Raw genomic sequence first — 19,579 nt, forward strand, 5'->3', positions numbered from 1 at the left:
TATGTCCTCTATGCTCCAAGCTGAGTTTCTGCCAAGGGCAGCAGGATAGCTTAAGGTGGTCGGGAAATGTTGCCTGTGAAGGGACGAGTTTCTCTGGGGAACTCTGTAAAGTGTAAGAGGGGATATAGACTGTTGATTCTCAGCTTTTATGAACCAGGTTATAGAATGATTGTAAAGCTGGTGTAAAAGGATGTGAGGAGTTAAATTCTCAGCCAAAGATACTCCTCCAGACTTTGACAGAGACTGTTTGGAGACACGCCAGCTCCGTGGACCCAGCCTCCCTTGCCTAGTCTTTTGAGTGTGGGGAAGGGAGTGAGTGGGAAGAGTACTTGAGCAGATAGGTGGTTATTATTAGGGTTCTGTAATCCCCACCGTTTATGCGGATTTCCTCAATTCTAAAGTAGTTACTACCGAGTTTAATTATCTTTTTAACCTTAGCGGGGTGTAAAGCTGCTTTTGGCTTCTTTAGAAACTTCCTTGGGAGTAACTAGATTATGTGATCCTGCTAATGCTATAATAAGATCTCTTGTAGTTCTGAGATTTCATGGTTCAAGACTTTGTCTTGCCTGTGAAATATTTCTTGATTAGTCCTCAGTCATCTCTGTCTTCTTATCCTAAGTCATGCAAGACATATTTATGTGTACTGCACCCTGTCGTTCATTCATTCAATAGACCTTCTCCTGGGAACGTGCTAGATGCTGTAGTGACCAAGATGACTAAAACAGCATCTGTTTAACTGCATTTATTGGGCATATATTTTATACTATGTCCTGGGGATAACGTGTGAATAATACATGCAAAGCTCTGACATTGCACCGGTTGTTGTTGCTTTTCATGGGTGTTGGTTTGCTCTCCCTGATTAGACGGTAAGTTTGTATTTCATTCCCTCAGTCATCTTAATACGCTGAATAAATAGTTTGCAAGAATTACCTGATTGACTTCTTGGATAGGGTTCTTTTGATTGATTGCCAAGAAAAATTCTACTTGCCAAGAAAACACATGAGCTGTTTGGATAAATCAGAACTTTGAAGTTTATAATCTATACAATGGTGTCCAGGTCTCACATGTAGTAAGGTAGGTAATGTGATAGGAATAATCTATACCTGTAGTTGAGTTTTATTTGGAAGAAAAAATTGGAAATAACTTAAACTCCTGGGTTTTTTACCCAGATTTCATTTCCTAGTGATGAACTTGTATTCAAAGCTTGGACTCAGGATCCTGGCATGTGACTTTGGTATTGCATGCTAAATCAGAACTTCAAAGAGTTTTTCTGTTTTGTTTTGCTTTTAAAAACAGGGCAATGCCCTTCTTAGTAAAGTAGAATCTTTTTGTTTGCTTGTTTGAGTTGTATTGGGGTTCTCCCAATATTTTTTCCTTGCATTCTGCTTTTAATAAGGGCTTTCAGAGCCCTCATGCAGTTCTCACTGGTTCATTATTTAATACCTAAGAGGATAGAGACTATGATTGTTGTATCATTTGCAGATACTTTCTCCATTCCGTAGGTCATCTTTTTGATTGGTTGATGGTTTCCTTCACTTTGCAAAACCTCTTAAGTTTAAAAGGTTTTGCAAAGTGGTCTCATTTGTTTATTTTGGGCTTTGTTTCCTTTGCCTTAGGAGACAGATCCAAAAAGATATTACTATGTTTTACGTCAGAGTATTCATCCTATGTTTTCTTCCAGGAGTTTTATGAATTCTAGTCTTACATTTTAGATGTTTAATCTGTTCTGAGTTTATTTTTGTATCTGGTATGAGAAAATGTTCTAATTTCATTATTTTACATGTAGCTGTTCAGTTTTCCCAGTACTACTTATTAAAGAGTTTTCGCTGTTGCATATTCTTGCCTTCTTTGTCGTAGATTGACCATAAGTGAGTGGGTTTCTTTCCAGGCTCTCTATTCTCTTCCCTTGATCTGTGTGTGTGTTTCTGTGCCAGTACCATACCTTTTTGATTACTGTAACTTTGTATAGTATAGTCTGAAGTCAAGTAATGTGATACCTTCAGCTCTGTTCTTAGGATTGCTTGGCTACTCGGTCTTTTGTGCTTTCACACTACTTTTGTATTTTAGTCTTCCTACTGACTGTGTATGTGGTTGATTTGCTGCAGTTACTGCGGTTTTGCCATTACCAGTGAGCTTTTTCCTCTTGTACCTTTCATGTTTCTAGTTGTGGCCTTTTCGTTTTTGCTTAGAGACTTCCCTTTGACATTTCTTGTAAAGCTGGTTTGGTGGTGCTGAACTCTTTCAGCTTTTGCTTATCTGTAGAACTTTTGATCTCTCCATCAAATCTGAATGAAATTTCTTGGTTGTAAATTTTTCCCTTTCAGCTTTTTGCATATATCATGCCACTCCCTCTGGCCTGCAGAATTTCTGCTGAGAAGTCAGCTGATAGCCTTTGGGAATTCCCTTGTATGTAAGTTGTTGCTTTTCCCTTGCCGCTTTTTATTATTCTCTTTATCTTTAATTTTTGCCTTTTTAATTACAGTGTATCTTGGTGTGGTCTTCTTTGGATCGATCCATTTTGGGGCATTCTTTCCAGGTTAGGGAAGTTTTCAGGTATTGTGTCTTCAAATAAGGATATATTTTCTGTCCCTTTCTCTCTTCTCCTTCTGGGACCCCTGTAATGTGAGTGTTAGTACCCTTGATGTTGTCTCAGAGGTCTCTTAAACTGTTTTCATTTCTTTTTATTTTCTTTTGTCGTTGTTCAGCTTCAGTTCCACTGCTCTTATCTTCCAGCTTGCTGGTTCATTTCTCTGTATCATTTAATCTACTGTTGATTCTTTCTAGTTTTTTTTTTTTTTTTTTTAAGAAAAATTCATTTGTTGTATTCTTCATCTATTTTTGGCTCTTCTTTATATTTTCTAACTCTGTTCATCCATTCTTCTCCAGGGTTCTTTGATTATCTTTACCATCATTGCCTTGAACTCTACTGTGTAGATTGCCTGTCTCCACTTTTTAATTAGTTCTGTGGGGGGTTTATCTTGTTTCTTCATGTGCAACATGTTCCTCTGTCATCTCGTTTTGTCTGATTTGCTGTTTTTATTTCTATGTATCTGCTAGGTTGATTATGTTTCCTGACCTTGGAGAAGTGGTCTTTTGTAAGAGATGTCCTGTGCATGTCAGCAACTCACTTCCCTCTGGTTACCGGGCTGTATGCTTTAGGAGTATCCCCTATGTAGGCTGCATGGGTCCTTCTTTTGTGGTGGGCTGACTACTATGGGCAATCTGGTTGGTTGTCAGGCCTTACCTTATGTGGAGCCTTGATGGCCATTGGTTGGTGGGTGGGACCAGGTCACAAGGTAGCTGGCTATGGAACTCCAGGGGTTCTTACAACTAGTGCTGGCTCACTGGAAGGCAGAGCTGGGTTCTGGGGTGAGGGGTTATAGGACCAGGGTTCCTGAATCCAGTGTTGGCCTGCTGGTGGGTGGGCCAGTTCTTGTCATGGCTGACTGCAGGTTTCTGGGTGTTCCAAAGTTAGTGCTGGCCTTTCGGTGAGTATGGAGGATCCTGGCATGACTGGCTGAGGAGTTGAAGATATTTCAGAGCTAGTGTTTGCTCGCTGGTAGGTGGGTCCAGGTTCCAAGGTCCCTGGCCGCAGGGCCTTAAGGGTCCTGAAGCTGACGTTAGCTGGTGTTAACCCACTAGTGGGTGTGGCCGCTGGCTGATGGACCTAAGGTTTTCCCAGAGCTGGTGTTGGCCTAATGGTGGGCAAGATCAGGGCTTTGGCGGTCCTAGGGTTTTTGCCAGCCCGCTGGCATGTTGGATGGGTCCTGATACGGCAGGCTGTGGGACTGTGGTGGTGTTGGGCTTGTGCCTGCCCACTGATGTGTGAGCTTGGTTCCTGGTCTAATGCTGGCCTTCTGGTAGGCAGAGCCAGGTCCCAGAGTCTCTGACTATAAGACCTGGTGGTTGCAGAATTGGTGTGTTACTGATGGGTGGGGCTGAGGCCCAGTGGGATTTGAGGCTGATGCCTGGTCCACCGGTGCGTAAGCTGGGTCCTGGACCCTCTGGTGAACAGGGCCCATGTTCAGGGCTGTGGTTTCAGGGGGATTTAAGGCAGCCTGCCTACTGGTGGGTGGGGCTGCATCCCTGCCCATCCAATTGCTTGGCTCAGTACTGGTGCTGACAGTCTGGTAGGCGGGGCTAGGTCCCTAGTGCTACTAAGCTAGTGGGAGAATTCCAAAATGTTGCTTGCCAGCACCAGTGTCCACACAGTAGAATGAGCTAAGTGATGACTGCCGCCAGTGTCTTATATCCCCAGGGGGACTCCAGTTGCCTCCTGTGTCTCTGGGAGGTTCTCCAAGATCAACAGGTGGGTTTGACCCAGGCTGCTTTCACATCACTGCCTCTGCCTTGGGTTCAGAGTGTGTGAGGTTTTTGTTTGTGCTCTTTAAAAGTGGAGCCCCTGTTTCCTGTTGCTCTCTGGGTCTCAGGAAAGTAAGTCCTGCTGGTATTCAAAGCCAAACATTCTGGAGGCTTGTCTTCCTGGTGCAGGATCCCTGAGGCTGGGGAGCCTGATGTGGGAACTCAGACCTGTTGCTCCCTGTGGAGAACCTCTGCAGCTGTAATTATCATCCTGCTTGTGTGCTGCCCACCGGAGGTGTGGGTTCTGACTATATGAGTTTTGACTATACTGCTACTCTGCCCCTCCTTCTTATTTGCATTGTCACTTGTAGATGATCTTTTCTGCTAGATTCTGGTCTTTCTCATCAGTAGTTGCTCTGTAAATAGTTGTAATTTTGGTGTGCCTGTGAGAGGAGGTGAAATCAGGCTCTTCCTACTCTGCTATCTTGCCCAAGCTCCTTGAGTATGTAATTCTTGATGTACGGTGTGTATTGCTTATTGGACCATTCCCATATACTGGACTGCCTTACTAGCATACTTTGCAGGGCTCCCACATAGAGCTTTGCAGATTTTACACTCACTGCATAATGTATAGTGTTTTAATGCAAAAAATAGCTCATTTCTCTTATTAATATTTTCAGTTCCTTGAAAGTAGGAATAATCTTAGATTTTTATGTTCTCCATAGTACCTAGTTAACTATTTATGTTCAGCCTATTTCTTCTAATGTTTTTATCAATTTCATACAGCAAAAATATGGTGGTATTGTTTTATCTTTTATTTAGGAAATAATTGTACTAACAAATGATTTAGGATTAGTCACAATCTTAAATTTGATGAATGTTCTTTTTTAGTTTTAGAGTTCTTTTGCCACCATTGCTTCATTTTCATTATAATTTAATATGTGATGAGTAATGTTTTAATAGCTATTAAAATTAAAGAACTATTGATTGAATATTGTCTTATAAAATATACAGTTGCTAAAGATTATTTTTATGTAATGATTCCAGTTAGAAGCCTTGAGCTAAGTTTTTCCAAATCTACCCCTCCACTACCTTCAAAATATACAGATTATTCTTATGTGAATAGTTGAATGTGTTTTTTGGTCTTCTGAAAAATAAAAAAGAACAAAAATGGCAACATTTTCAGTTATATAAGTCACACATATATCATTATAGAAAATACAGATGAACATTATAGAAGGACATAAAAATAATCACCCCTACTCTCAGCTCCAGAGATGGTTACAATATCAAACATTTTGTTGTTATGTTCTTCAAGCTTTTGGTCGGGGGTGGTGGGGGGTGACTATTTATATGGGCTCATGGTCTTACAAATCATTCTGAATTTATTTTTAAATTGATCCCCCATTTTTGGGGGTAAGGGCTAATTCTGTCGTATCCACAACTATGAGTAATTTGTTAATTTGCCTTTTTTTCAAGTCACATCAAGAAATTGACTTAGCCAATTAGTATTATGTCTCTTGGTTAGTTCAGTGCTTATTGAGCAACAAGACTGAAATACAAAGAATATAAAGCAGTGCTACTGGGATATTAGGTCATTGTCTTCTGCTTCAATAGCCTACCCATTTTGGGAACCACTGACTTTTTTTTTTTTTTTTTTTAATATTGGAAGCTGAGCCAGAACATTTTGCTTGTAGTTTGAGGAAAAAGAGTGCTGGCGCTCAGCTTCTCTGCCTTTTGGAGGATCATGGTTTATGACTTAATGTGTACATTTCTCCAGTTCCCTTCTTACCCTCCCATCTTCCTGGCAGAAGGAATCCAGGTTAACTGCTGACTAATGCCAGTACAAAGATTTCTTGTGTTCATAGAAGGAGTCTGGGGTAGTGGAAGAGAACAGGCTTTGGAGGTTTGCTGTTTTTGCCCTGTGCATGACCCTTAGCAAGAGCGTAACCCTTTTGAGTCACAGTTAACTCATCTATTGGAGTCTGCTCCAGTGGTCATCTCTGCTGTTGTCCTGGCTCTCTGTCCTTACATCACATTTCATTTGGTCTTCATGGCATGTGAGAGAGTGAGGAAGATGAGGATTATTATTATTTAGATAAGGGAAGTTACAGGTGTTAGGAGGCAGGCCCTTTTGCCTCTAGCTGTGGTACCCTCTACTTTATAATATGTTGATGTTTCCATTAAAAACAAAAAGAACTAAAAACAAAACAGAACCTAAAATAATTTTAGATTTAAAGTTGCAAAAGTAGAGAATTCAAATTGCTTTCCCTAATACTAGCAATTTATATAACCATCATCTCCAGTTTTTTCTACTGAATATGGTTCAGTTTTGAATATATTTCACCACCGTCTTTTCATTTTATTTATTTTGGCTGTGCGGGGTCTTTGTTGCTGTGCATGGGCTTTCTTTAATTGTGGTGAGTGGGAACTACTCTTCCTTGTGGTACATGGGGTTCTTGCTGTAATCGCTTCTCGTTGTGGAGCAGAGGCTCTAGGGTGATTGGGCTTAGTAGCTGTGGTTTTTGGGCCCGAGAGCTCAGATTCAGTAGTTGTGGAGCAGGGGGGCTTAGTTGCCCCACGGCATGTGTAATCTTCCTGGACCAGGAATCGAACCCGTGTTCCCTGCATTGGCAGGTGGATTCCTATCAATTGCTCCATTAGGAAAGTCTCATCTTTTTCTTTTTTTAAAACAGCTTTATTGAGATAACAGTTTATTGAGATAAACCTAAGGTTCCAAAACTGCAGATTCAACCAACTGTGGATTGAAAATATCCAGGAAAAAGAAAAAATTCCAGAAAGCTCCAAAAGGCAAAACTTGAATTTACTTCATGCTGGCAGCTGTTTACATAGCATTTACATTGTATTTACAACTATTCATATAGCCATTTACATTTTATTATAAGTGATCTAGAGGTGATTTAAAGTATAAGGGAGGAGGTGCATAGGTTATATGCAAAGGCTATGCCATTTTGTATAAGGAATTTGAGCACACATGGATTTTGGTAGGTGGGTGGGATTTGTGTCCAAAAACCAATTCCCTGAGGATACCGTGGGTTGACTGTGATATGCACACCATATAGTTTACCCATACAATTCACTAGTATTTAGTGTAGTCACAGATTTGTGTAACTATCACCAACAGTCTAATTTTAGAACATTTTTATCACCTCAAAAATAACCCTATATCCATTAGCAGTCACTTTCCTTTCTTCTTTCTACCCCTTTCCCCAAGCCCCAGGCAGCCACTAATCTACTTTCTGTCTCTTCTAGATTTGTCTAGATATTCTGGACATTTCATGTACATTTTCTACCATCTTTGTATCTTGTTAGCATTTTCTATACAGATTCCAGAGCTTCACTTCCTGATTTTAAGTCCCTTACTAGAACCTAACCGTGAACTTGTCATGTAATTCGTCTCTGCCTTGATTTTTTAGTTTGTAAAATAAAAGGTAATTATAGTACATACATACAGGGTTTTAAGAATTAAATGAGTTAATGCGTGGAAGGTACTTAAAATTGTACCTGTCCCCAGTAAATACTCTATAAATTTTAGCTGTTGTTATTGTGGTATGATCTGTCATATTTCTAATTAATTCATTTTGCAGTCTTCTGTATTAGTATTTATTGTTTATGTGTTGTTAACGACTTACCTTAAAGTGTATAAAAGTCATTCAGGTCAGTTTTAACTCCAGAGTTTAGAATTTAGTTGTAAACTATTTCCTGTCACAAAGGCTTAGTTGGTTAAAAAAAATACCAAACAACCCCCCCAAACATAAAAAACCTGCAACATTTTGCAGTGTAATTATGCCTCTTCATTTGGTACCTTGATGTGTTTATTTGAATGGGAGATGATGCACCCATCTGATTTTAAAGTAAAGTAAATCTAAGGCATTGGTTTCTGAAAACCAAGTTGGACTTCATTAAAGGAAGTTTGTTTCTTGGAAAGTTGTGTTTGAAATTGATTTTTTGGACACAGTTATTTTTCATAGACTTCCAAAATCCAAGAGGAGATATGTTCCTATAAGAAAAATTCACAGTGCCCAAAAAGCATATCCACCACCACCACCACTTCCATAGATGGGTAAACTCTGAGGCTCAGTTGAAATGATTTGTAGGATAGTAAAATGAAGCGTGAGAAATGTCTGTTTAAAGTAATTATCTTTGTCAAAATAATTGTCAGCATAAATGCAAATCACATCTAGATTAGGACATTCAAGAGGGATTGTAAAATACCAGATAAGACACTAGAGAGGTTAGGCTAGGAACCAGAAGTTCTGGGGCTACCACTTGCTGTATCAGTCGGCTGAATGACCTGGAACATGCCACTTAATGTTCTTTGGGTTTTCTCATTTGTAAAATGATACAGTGGGTCCCGAATAGATGGTCTCTTGGGGCTTATCCAGAGGGAAAATTCTTTGGTTTATTTAGTAACAGACAAGATGCTAGCAAACATTGATCAATTCCCTGTGCACTATAAGGGAAGGATAGGGCAGAGGAATGACTAAATGTGTGTTGTTACTGCTCTTTCCCCATTCTTGTAATTGCTGCCACCTTTCTTCTAGTTTCATAGTGAGGTGGTTGTTTTATGACTTGTATTTATGCATTTCTGCAATGTGTTTGTCTCTCTCAGTAGCAAAGTCTTGTTAAGATTTTAGTTAGAGATGGTCTGGCTGAGCAGCATAGCTCAGGACTAAAATCAACCTTCTCTTCGGTGGTGGAAATGGAAGCTGGCATATCCCATGTTCTAGAGTATCCTGAGGCCTTTTTATGAGTAATTGCATTTCTTAAAAATTGCCTATGAAGTAAATGATTTTTGTGACTAATTTTTAATTTAAATTCGGAATTGTAATTTTAGAGGGAAATAGCGTATTCATGCCTGACATACAATAAACTGTCACTTCAGATTCCAGATACTTAAAGAGCTGTCTGCTGTTTGTACCTAGGCAGTTTTGTGTTTCCTGTTCTCTGCCAGTGGTTCACCAAATGTGGCCTTCAAAAGATGAGGGATATGTAGTAATTGTAAGGGGTTCAGTCATCTATGCAAACCCCTAAGCTACAGGCTAAATAAATAGGCCTTGGGCATAAATGTATTGTACTAGTATTTTTCAGATGTTTATAGGTGGCTTGTGATTAATAAAGCATAGATTTATTTAAAAATATATATTGAATTCAGAAAAACTTTGTCCTTGTATTTTCTTGAATGATAAAATTACTAGCATGTAAAGATCCCCAAACACTGTAAAGCCTTGTAAAAATTCATATATGTGAAGCTTGGAAAAACCGTGTCAAGAAGGTAGTGAAATGCTTAGATGAACCATCTGATAATACATATTTGTTTATAAATATGTGTATTAAACAGCTTCTGTCTTAAGTAAAACAATTTAAGCAAGCTTTGCCTTTTCACTTAATAAAACCCACAGTATTTGTCTCTCTAATGGATTTAGGGCATTGAGTCTCAGGACAAAATGACAAACATTCAAAAAAGCTCTCAAGACTTGGTTGATACTAACTAAAAAAGCCATCTAACTCATAAGGAAAAAATACTAACTTCTTTTTTAAGATGATTATTTTGTTGACCGAATGATATTATACTTAAAATAAGACATAAGCCATAGAAACTGAATTCAGTTATTGCCAAAAGTTCACCAAATGTATTGTCTTCTAAGTGAGTAAGGAAATGAGATTTACTGATATTTGTGACGAAGGAAATATTGAACAATACCAGGTGGCACCATTAAACTGAGTGTGTTTTGGCCATGAAAGAAGCGGTGTTTTTTGACAGGTTGCAGTGATGGTTACCTTTCCAGTTTCTGGGTAAACTTTGTGCAGTTTCCTGTGCTTATACCTGCCTGGTTCCTTACTCCGTACACTGTTAGTTACTTTTGGAGAATGAAGGAGTGTGGTTTATCTGCAGATGGTGCTTTATCTTGGTGGTGTCAAGAAAGAAGAGGATTGTATGTAGCCTTTTGATGTAGACCCAGGTTTTATGAAATCCCATGGATCCAGTCTTCAGATCCAGCATTCTAATTGAATAAAGACCTTCAAGGTTCTTTGTTATATTGTTCTTTCAGTAGAAAGGAAATAGTATCATGCTCACATTTATGCATCTCTATGTAAAATAATTTAGAAGTGGTATCATATCATCATCGTTATAGTCACTAAGACGTGTCCAACTCTTGCGACCAATGGCTCCTCTGTGGATGGGATTCTCCAGGCAAGAATACTGGAATGGATTGCCATTTCCTTCTCCAGGGGAATCTTTCTGACAGAGGAATTGAATCTGGGTCTCCTGCATTGCTGGCAGCTTCTTTACTGACTGAGCTATGGATATAGTGTATTTGAGATAAATGCCCTAATAAAGGTTAAACTATCTTGGAAAAATGGGAAAACTTAAACAGGAGGGAATACAGTTTATTTTTACAACTTAGAATGTTCCATTTAAAAGCAGTTAAACTGGTTAGAGCTGAGGGTAGAGGGTGGTGTGCTAAACTGGTTTAAAGGCCATAGCTATTATGGTTCATGCTTGACATTTTGTTTTGAAAAGTGTCTGCTCGTTTATTTTAGAACCAAAAAAGGTTTTTTTGGAAAAGTACCTTTCCTACTGTGCACCCAGATAAAATAGTTTGTTACTCTAAATCTAGAATTGAGGTTTTACTTTTTATTTCTTATCAGGTCTGTCAGTCCTTCCGATGTTTGATTATTCATTGAATATTTAAGTAGAAGAGGCAAAGCCACATCAATAAGTATGGATCATTTAGAGCAATAAATTGAAAAGTAAACTTAGAATCAAATTTAAATTTGTATAAGATAAGAGTCTGCTAAATTAAACAATAGAACATTTATTAACATTTCACAAAAATTAAAATATTGTGCTAAATTAAAATACTTCTTTCTGACTATGTTCTTAGTTATCCACTGACTATGATTGAAGAAGGCATCTTGGTGAGATTTCTTACCTCTTTGAAGTTGACTTGGCAAAGTGAATTAAGCCTTACGTGACTGCTTTGAAGGCTCAGCAATGTCAACATTATGTGGTTGACAAACGGCAGACTCTGATACATCCCAGTGTGTGATACAGAATTACCACAAAGCTTGATTTATCGAAAAAGTGACATACAGAAAAAACAAGTTTTTAATAAGCCTTAAATTTGAAAAATGAAGGTAGCCCAAGTCTAACTTTAAGTCTGTGTCTTGAAAATTATTAGTGGCTTAAAAGAACACATACTTGTCAAAAAAATCAAAACAAATTGGTGTATATTCTTTCAGACTTTTTTCTGTCTGTATCTACACACACACGCCCTCACCCACACCCACATACATGAAGCCATACTTTCTCTCACTATATATATTTCTTTGTCTATTTATTTCCCACTTAAAAGTTTGTCTTATTATTGCTTTTTTTAAAAAAAAAAAATGGCTATGCAGTCTTCCAAGGTGTGAATATACACTAATTTATTTAAAACTATTTCCTTATTGACATTTGAAGTATTTCCAATTTGTTGTTGATGTAAACAGTGCTGTGGGAACTGCTTTATGCATCCCTCTCCTTGTGTAGAGGTGAGTATACCTGTGGGATAGATTCCTAGAAGTGGAATTTTGAGTAAAAAATGAAGTTTGGTAGATGCTGCCAAATTACTTTACAAGTTGCAGTCTACATTCCTAGAAGGTTATCGGAGAATACCTGTTTTCCCCCAGTCCCCGGATGTTCTCAGTCCTGTTAATTTTTTGCTGACTGTGTGGGTTGTGTGTGTGCGCGTGCTAGTCGCTTAAGTTGTGAAGCGCCTCTTTACGACCCTATGGACTGTAGCCCGCCAGGCTCCTCTGTCCATGAGATTCTCCAGGCAAGAATACAGGGGTGGGTTGCCATGCCTTCTTCCAGACAGTCTTCCCAACCTACTTACCGAATCTGTGTTTCCTCCGTCTTCTGCATTGTAGGTGGACTCTTTACCACTGAGCCACTGGGGAAGCCTGAACTATCTGGGTCACAAAGTGGTATCTTATTTTTCTTTAAAACCATATTAAGACAGTAACCATCTGAGTTTAGGAGTTAGAACATTATGTCTTCTGAATAATCATTGTTGGTTAATCTAATAAAAATGTTTACCAATTAAATTAGTTACTTAAGGCAGGAAGCTTTACTTCCACTGTAGTTGAAGAACCTTGTGTCTGAAGCTTGGCTGGTTCCTTCAATAAATTGTGACCCTCCATGTTTGGTCGTATCAGAGACTCGTCAGAAGTACTTCTTACCAGGTGTGCAAGACCAGCTGTTGGAGTACAACTTGCCACCCGGCCTCCACACGGAGAAAGTTGCCTCTGATTTGGTGCAGCTTTTCAGGTGCTTTTGCTCTCTACCAATGATTCTTGACTGTGGGCTTTTTTTGTCTCCCAAGGGACCTTTGACAGTGTCTGGAGACCTTTTTGATTGTCACAGCTCGTGGTGTGGGTACGTGGGAAGGAGGTCACTGCTGGCATCCAGTGGGTGGAGAGTGCACAGATGCTGCTAAGTATCCTACAATTCACAGAACATTGCCCACAGTAAGGAATTTTCTGGCCCTAAACACCAGTAGTGTGAAATTGAGAAACCCATCTCTATACAAAGAAGTTAGGGTGTTTAGCCTTAACAGCTATTTGATTTCTTAAACTGTACCCCCATTTCTTGCTGCTTCATGCCAAGTCTGTCTTTAATGTATCAGAATTTTTTACTTAGAGTGGCTGATGGGCAGATGACCATCTGGTTAGCCCTTAGCTACCTTTGGGGACTTTGCTGTTAGAATGTCTAGCTTCTTCATGTTTTGCTCAGAGGTAGAGACAGGCAGGATTAGGCACAACTTGGCCAAGTAAAGCTTGGTATAAAGAGTCGACTTCTAAGTTCCAGTGAGGACACTCTGGTAGTTTCTGTCTTGGAATTAGCTATTTTAATTTTGCTGTTATTTTCTACTTAAATGGATAAGTAAAGCATTCCCCCCCCCCCCACCCCCCGCAACAAACAAACAAAATTGCAAAATCCAATCAAACAAAAATCCCCCCATAAACAAAAACAAAACACCTGAGAAGGAGAGAGCCTAAAGTAATTCTCTTTAGTTCACATTTCAAGTTTGTACTTGACTTGGGTTAGCGTAAAAGAAAACGAACTGGTGTGACCGTCCGGTGTGCATTTCCAGTGAAGAGGCTGGGAGAGTCCAAAAGAATGTTTTGAGTCATCAGATCCTTTTAAAATGCCAGATTCTTTCTGTGGGGTTAACTTAAACCTGTTGTGACCCTTTAAAAATTTTCACAAGAGGCCTCAGAGTCATAATAACGTGGAATACTGCTTGTTTAGTAGAAGTTTCTAAAGGGCACCTTTATATTTGGCCACATTTTTTACATGATTAACCATCATGTAAGAGAAAAACAGGAATTTTGGAGTCCTTAACAGGAAAGAACAGTTGCTTAGGGTAGAGCCTCTCATGGCATCGTTGTCTTTTGAATAAAAAGGAAGCTCTCTGATTGAAAAGTAAGGTATTTTCTTCTTCTTTTTCTGTGACAATTTAGGTTTAATCTAAGTGTATGGAGTGTCAGTGAAGGTGTAACAGTTCAGTGTGCTGTTTATTTAAGGTTGTCTGCACTTCTTGTTCAGAGGTAGTAAGCTGTTAGTCAGGTTATTGAAGAGCAGAGAATGACTGGGTTTCTTCTATGATCACAGAGTAGAATGGTGTGGGCTATTCCAGGTCCAAAGGAATGGCAGTTTTCCTCTTTGTTTTTTGTTGTAGCAATTTGTCTCCTTTGTTTCTTGTGTTAGTTTAGTGCTTCCCAGGGAAATAGGATGCAGACCTCAATATGAGTCACATACATAATTTAAAATTTTCTAGAAACTAGATTTTTAAAAAAGGAAAAAGAAACAGATAAAATTAATTTTTATTTCTTTAACTCAAGGTATCTAAAATACATTTTAATACATATATGATATAAAATGAATTATTTCTCTTTTTCATACTTAGTCTTTGAAATCTCATGTGTTTTTTTACACATTTATAGCGCACTTCACTTAGAACACCTGATACTTCAAATGCTTAATAGCTACATGTGGGCTACTGTATCGGACTGCACAATTGTTCTTTGTTTTTTTGTTCTTACTGAAGTATGATTGACGAATAGAAATTATATGTATAATTAAAGTGTACAATGTGCCATTCTAATACTTAAGCATTGTGAAATTACCAGTCAGGCAGTTAACATATTCATAACTGCATATAGCTACTGGTGTGTGTGTGTGAGAGAGAGAGATATGAGAATACTTGTATAAAATAAATTATTTGTTACAGAAAAAAGTGGGTTTGAGACAGCTCAGCTCTATTCATGTTGTGTGTTGGTCTCATAGGGGCTACATGGCACAAATACAATTAAATATAATTCCAAGAGGGCAGATATTATCGTATCCTGTAATCTACTTAAGTGCAGTAAGAGAGTTAGAAGCAAAGGACCCCTGCACTTCAAAGGCAGGGAAAGATGACATCAGGTTGAGCAAATCACCAGGAAAGGTTCATGACCTTTGAAAATGACATTTGAGAGGGACATCTAAGGATGGATGGGGATAGAGCCTGGAGGGGTCCGGGGCCAAAACGAGGAGAGTGAATACTTGCTTGGGGTCTTTTAGCTGAAACACAGGTAATAGTTTGGGGCTTAGAGTCTATACAGGAGAGAGGAAGGCAGGAAAGCAGAGATAGGATGGAAAGAAAATGGAAGGGGAAGGAAATGGTAGAGCATAGTGGATCTCATGATTTCTAGTTTCGTATTCTGATATATTCCAAATGATGGTGTTGGTAAGCAGTTTGTGATGAGAATTGAGTATATTTGCACAAATAAACTAAATATGTAATTTAGTGTACATCTCAAGGGGTTTCCCAGGTGGCACTAGTGGTAAAGAACCTGCCTGCCAATGTGGGAGACTTAAGATATGTGGGTTCTGTCTCTGGGTTGGGAAGGTCTCCTGGAGTAGGGCGTGGCAACCAACTCCAGCATTCTTGCCTGGAAAATCCCATGAACAGAGGACCCTGGCAGGCTGCAGTCTATAGGGTCACGAAGAGTCGAACATGACTGAAGCAACTTAACATGCACACATGCATACATCTCAAGATAAGAATGTTGCCATATATAGATAATAGATCTTTTTGTATGAGAGAGAGGTAGAGAGAAGAAAGAAAGAGACTTATTACCGAGAAGAGTGTGTCTTTTGGTATTTGTTAGAGAACCTATTGTTTGTGCAAATGTTTTCACTTATAAGCATCATGGAAAAAAAATTGCTTCCTGGTGAAAATGTTTAAAGTGTGTGTGTGTGTGTGTGTGTGTGTGCTTATGAAAGAGAGAGTGGAAGAGCCAGAAGTTAGGAGAGGGCAGGGGGGAGAAAGGTGAGGAGGAGAGGAGAGAAGTGAGAAGGGGAGTTGGAGAGAATAGGTAATACCAAAGTGTAACGAGGACATAGTTTTTAGAGGAAATGCCTTTGGGAGGCTTCTCTACCACAAATGTTTGTCAGTATTTACACAACCATAGATTCATCGCAAGTTGTTGTTCAATTGCTGTCATTTTGACTCGTTGCGACCCCCTGGACTGCAGCATATCTCCTGGAGTTTGCTCAAATTTAAGTCCATTGAGTCAGTGATGCTATCTAACCCTCTCTCATCCTCTGCCACCCCATCTTCCTTTTTTGCCTTCAGTCTTTCCTCGCATCAGGGTTTTTTCCTGATGTAAGCCTTCAGTCTTTCCTAGCATCAGGGTATTTTCCTGATGTAAGCCAGCTTTTCACGTCAGGTGGCTAAAGTATTGGAGCTTCAACTTCAGCATCAGTCCTTCCATTGAATTTCAGGGTTGATGTCCTTTAGGATTGACTGGTTTGATCTTCTTGCAGTCCAAGGGATTCTCCAGAGTCTTCTACACCACAACTCAAAGCATCAGTTCTTTGGCGCTCAGCCTCCTTTACGGTCCAGCCTCCACATCTGTACATGACTACTGGAAAAACCATAGCTTTGACTGTACGGACCTTTGTCGGCAAACTGATGTCTGCTTTTTAATACGCTATCTAGGTTTGCCATAACTTTCCTTCCAAGGAGTAAGCGTCTTTTAATTTCTTGGTTTCAGTCACTGTCTACAGTGATTTTGGAACCCAGGAAAATAAAATCTGTTACTTTCCTACTTTTCCCCCTTCTAGTTGCCATGAAGTGATGGGACCGGATGCCATGCTCTTAGTATTTTTCTTGTTGAGTTTCAAGCCAGCTTTTTTCATTCTCCTCTTTCACCCTCATCAAGAAGCTCTTTAGTTTCTCTTCACTTTCTGCCATAAGGGTGGTATCATCTGCATATATGCATCACAAGTTATATATCACTAATAATAGAAACACCTGTAGATTTTTTCCCCTGCTTTTTAAAAAAAATAAGAAAAACATGGAAAAGAGCACTCACATTTCATAGTCATCTTGTTGAACTAGTTATGTAAAAAAATGTGTTTTTACTTGAATACCGTAGCAGTAGCTCTCTTCTGCGAGGCAGAAAGATTTAAGCCAAAATCTTACAAAAGGAGTTGATGCTTTCTTTGGACGGAACATTTACTTTTATGAAAGCAAAGCAGGTGAAAAGGCTGTTCAAAGAAATAAATGGTTGAGTTTGGATATAATAATGGCTTTAGGAGAAAAATTATTTTTTCCTTTCTTTTAAAGTGCTGAAAAGTTTTTATTTTTAAAATAAGAAATGTGGTTACATTGTCCCCTCCTACAGGACTGTTTTCAGGGGTGCTCCCACTGAGAAGGATGAGGCAGCTCTTTGCTGGCTTGGTCTCCTACAAATTTAAAATAATTTGTTGGCTTATCTGTTTTTATTATGAATTATTGAAATCTTAGGCTATAAAAAATGAACTTGGTGGTGCCCTGGTAGTATTTTTAAACTTCCTGTATCTCTGACTAGCTTGAGAACACTGTGAAGGACCCAGCAAATATACCTGGCCTAGTTAGAGCCTTGTTGTGTCTGGCTTTCCTGATCTTTTGAGTAGATTCTGAATACTTTTCTTTGGTTTGAATTATAACATTGTTCCTTGTGGTTCTGGAAACTATCTGTAATAGCCTCATTCTTAAGAAGTTCCTTTTTTGCTTTTGAGTAATTGTGTTTGACACTGTGCACTTAGGACAGATAAAAAAAATAGTAGTAGTTGTGTTGTTGCAGGCTGCTTCTTTCTGAAAAAGATGAGAAGATCTTGGTGCTCTCTTTGTAACTGATACATTGTGTATGTATGTACTATATGTGTGAGAGAGAGAGCTGGAGAGAGAGAGGGAGGGGAGGGGAGGGGAGGGGAGAGAAAAAGATTGATAGTATCCATTCTGATGCCTTCAGCTGCACCTCCCAGACTTTTCAGTTGATATTTCCAGGCTAGAATTTTTTCTAATCCAGATCTGCATTTCTCACCACTCCATGGTCCCTTTCACAGGTCCCTTAACATTGAGCGTGCCCCAAATCTCTAGGATCTCTTTTGAATGTCCCCATTTTAGGGAGTGGTACCTTCATCTCCAATGTGGCCTTTACTGTATCTGTTTGGGCTCCGTGTCTTTTCTGCTTCTAGCTGCTCAGTAGATGTTTTGAGTCTGTCCTGTCCTCCTTTCCCCATCACTGCCTCTGCTTTTTCATTTTTTTCCTGGCCCCACACGAACCTGCCTTTCAGAGCTGCCTGTGTGAGTTTTCTGTAGCACAGCTTCGTGGTAGAAAGCCACCCCCTTGAAGGCGGAACCCCCTTGCTGTGACCCCTGCCTGCCTTTCTCACAGCTGCCTCCTCCCCCATCACGTCAGCCCTGGCTTCATCCTGGGAGGCTGCCCTCTCCTAGCTGTCCTCTCCCGGCCACGGCACATGCTGTTCTCTGGGCATTGAGAGCCCATTGTCATCTCATGCCTCTGGCCAACTTCTCTTGATCTCTCAAAAATTGGTTCAGATGTTCCTTCCTCTGGGAGGCAGAATTAAGGGCCTCCTCCTCCTTCCCACTGAGCCTTGATCAGATCTCACGTAATACGTATTATCATATTGATGTCATAATTAGGTAAATGTCTGTCTAGGCCACAAGTCTGTGAGCTCATCCTACTTAAAATTGTAACCCTGCTGCCTTTCCCGTTGCTCTTTCCTTGCTTTCTTTTTCTTTTTACTGTTGCACTTATCCCCCTTTAAAATACTAGCTAATCTTCATATTTATAATAGTATCTGTGCTAGAACATAAACCCCATCAGGGCAGGAATTTTCATCTTGTTTGTTCACTACTGTATCATCACTGCCTAGAGCAGTGTCCAATGCACAGGAAGTATTCAAGAAATATGTGTTGAAGGAAATATGCCAGGGTTCAGCTCACAGCAGGCATTGGATAAGTTAAACTGTTGATGAATAGTATATTCTGTTAGACTTGCCAGAAGGTATATGCCTGTGCCTTTGTGTGGTACATAGAAGTAAATATAATTAAATACTTTTCAGGATTTTTATGTGTTCAAATAGTTGTTTTATTTTGTAAATGGCTGGCTTACTCTGTTAGTTTCTTTGTCCTTGTTGATGAGAGATATTTTGTGCCAGCATATATTTACCCCTCTTTCTTATATAAACCCAAACTCAACAACTAAGAAAATATTTCACCAAAACTCATGCTTTGAGAATACCATCTATATGGCATCCAGGATCACACATGCCTGATGGCAGCAGTTTTCAAGTATTTTTGGTCTATAAACCTGACAGAATTTTGTAGAACATTGAATTTTTGAGTTGATTCTGACAAGTTTATCTTGTATGTTTAGACAATTGCATAGCGTGTAATTTCCAGGATGTTGTAAATATTGACATTTAGAGAATGTCAGAAAGAGAAGTTGGATGATGTGTATGTGGGGATTTATTATACTGTTTTCCTTTTAAGTGTATTTTAATACAAAACACAAAGTAAAACAAGACAAAGCAAAAGTTCTCTGTGCAAAGTGTTTTCACATGTGTATTCTGGTTTGAGCCTATTGTCCTTTGATGCTACTAATATTATTAGTCTTAGTGCTATTAACGAATTAAGGCATTCTCTTAGGTTGAGTCAAGTGAAATTGCCTATATTTCATATAGGCCTAGGATCAGTTTTGACATATAAAAACATTTTCTGTTTTATTTAATTCACACTAACAATATTTGATCATATGCATTGGTTTTCTCTTCACACGTTTCATTTTTCTAGTTGGAAAATTTCATTTTACTAGCTTGATGGCTCAGGGAGAATTTTTTTCAAGCCCTTTAATCCTTATAGACAGT

General features: G+C 39.1%; 1 protein-coding gene across 5 annotated transcripts in view; it reads left to right on the forward strand.

Moving 5' to 3' along the window:
* Window positions 1–19,579, forward strand: part of PPP2R5E (protein phosphatase 2 regulatory subunit B'epsilon) — a 160,869-nt gene that overhangs the window by 34,569 nt on the left and 106,721 nt on the right. Inside the window, exon 1 of one of the 5 annotated variants that reach the window (XM_086320358.1) lies at window positions 4,290–4,309. The exons of the other annotated variants lie outside the window; for them this stretch is intronic. The gene's annotated coding sequence lies outside the window, so the exon portion shown is untranslated. Of the gene's footprint in view, window positions 1–4,289; window positions 4,310–19,579 lie in introns of those variants that run through there. 5 annotated transcript variants of the gene reach the window in all.

Source organism: Bos grunniens, chromosome 10, assembly GCF_055505025.1.
Source record: "Bos grunniens cultivar Pamir isolate PY7600 chromosome 10, Bosgru_T2T1.0, whole genome shotgun sequence".
NCBI classification, from domain to species: Eukaryota; Metazoa; Chordata; class Mammalia; order Artiodactyla; family Bovidae; genus Bos; species Bos grunniens.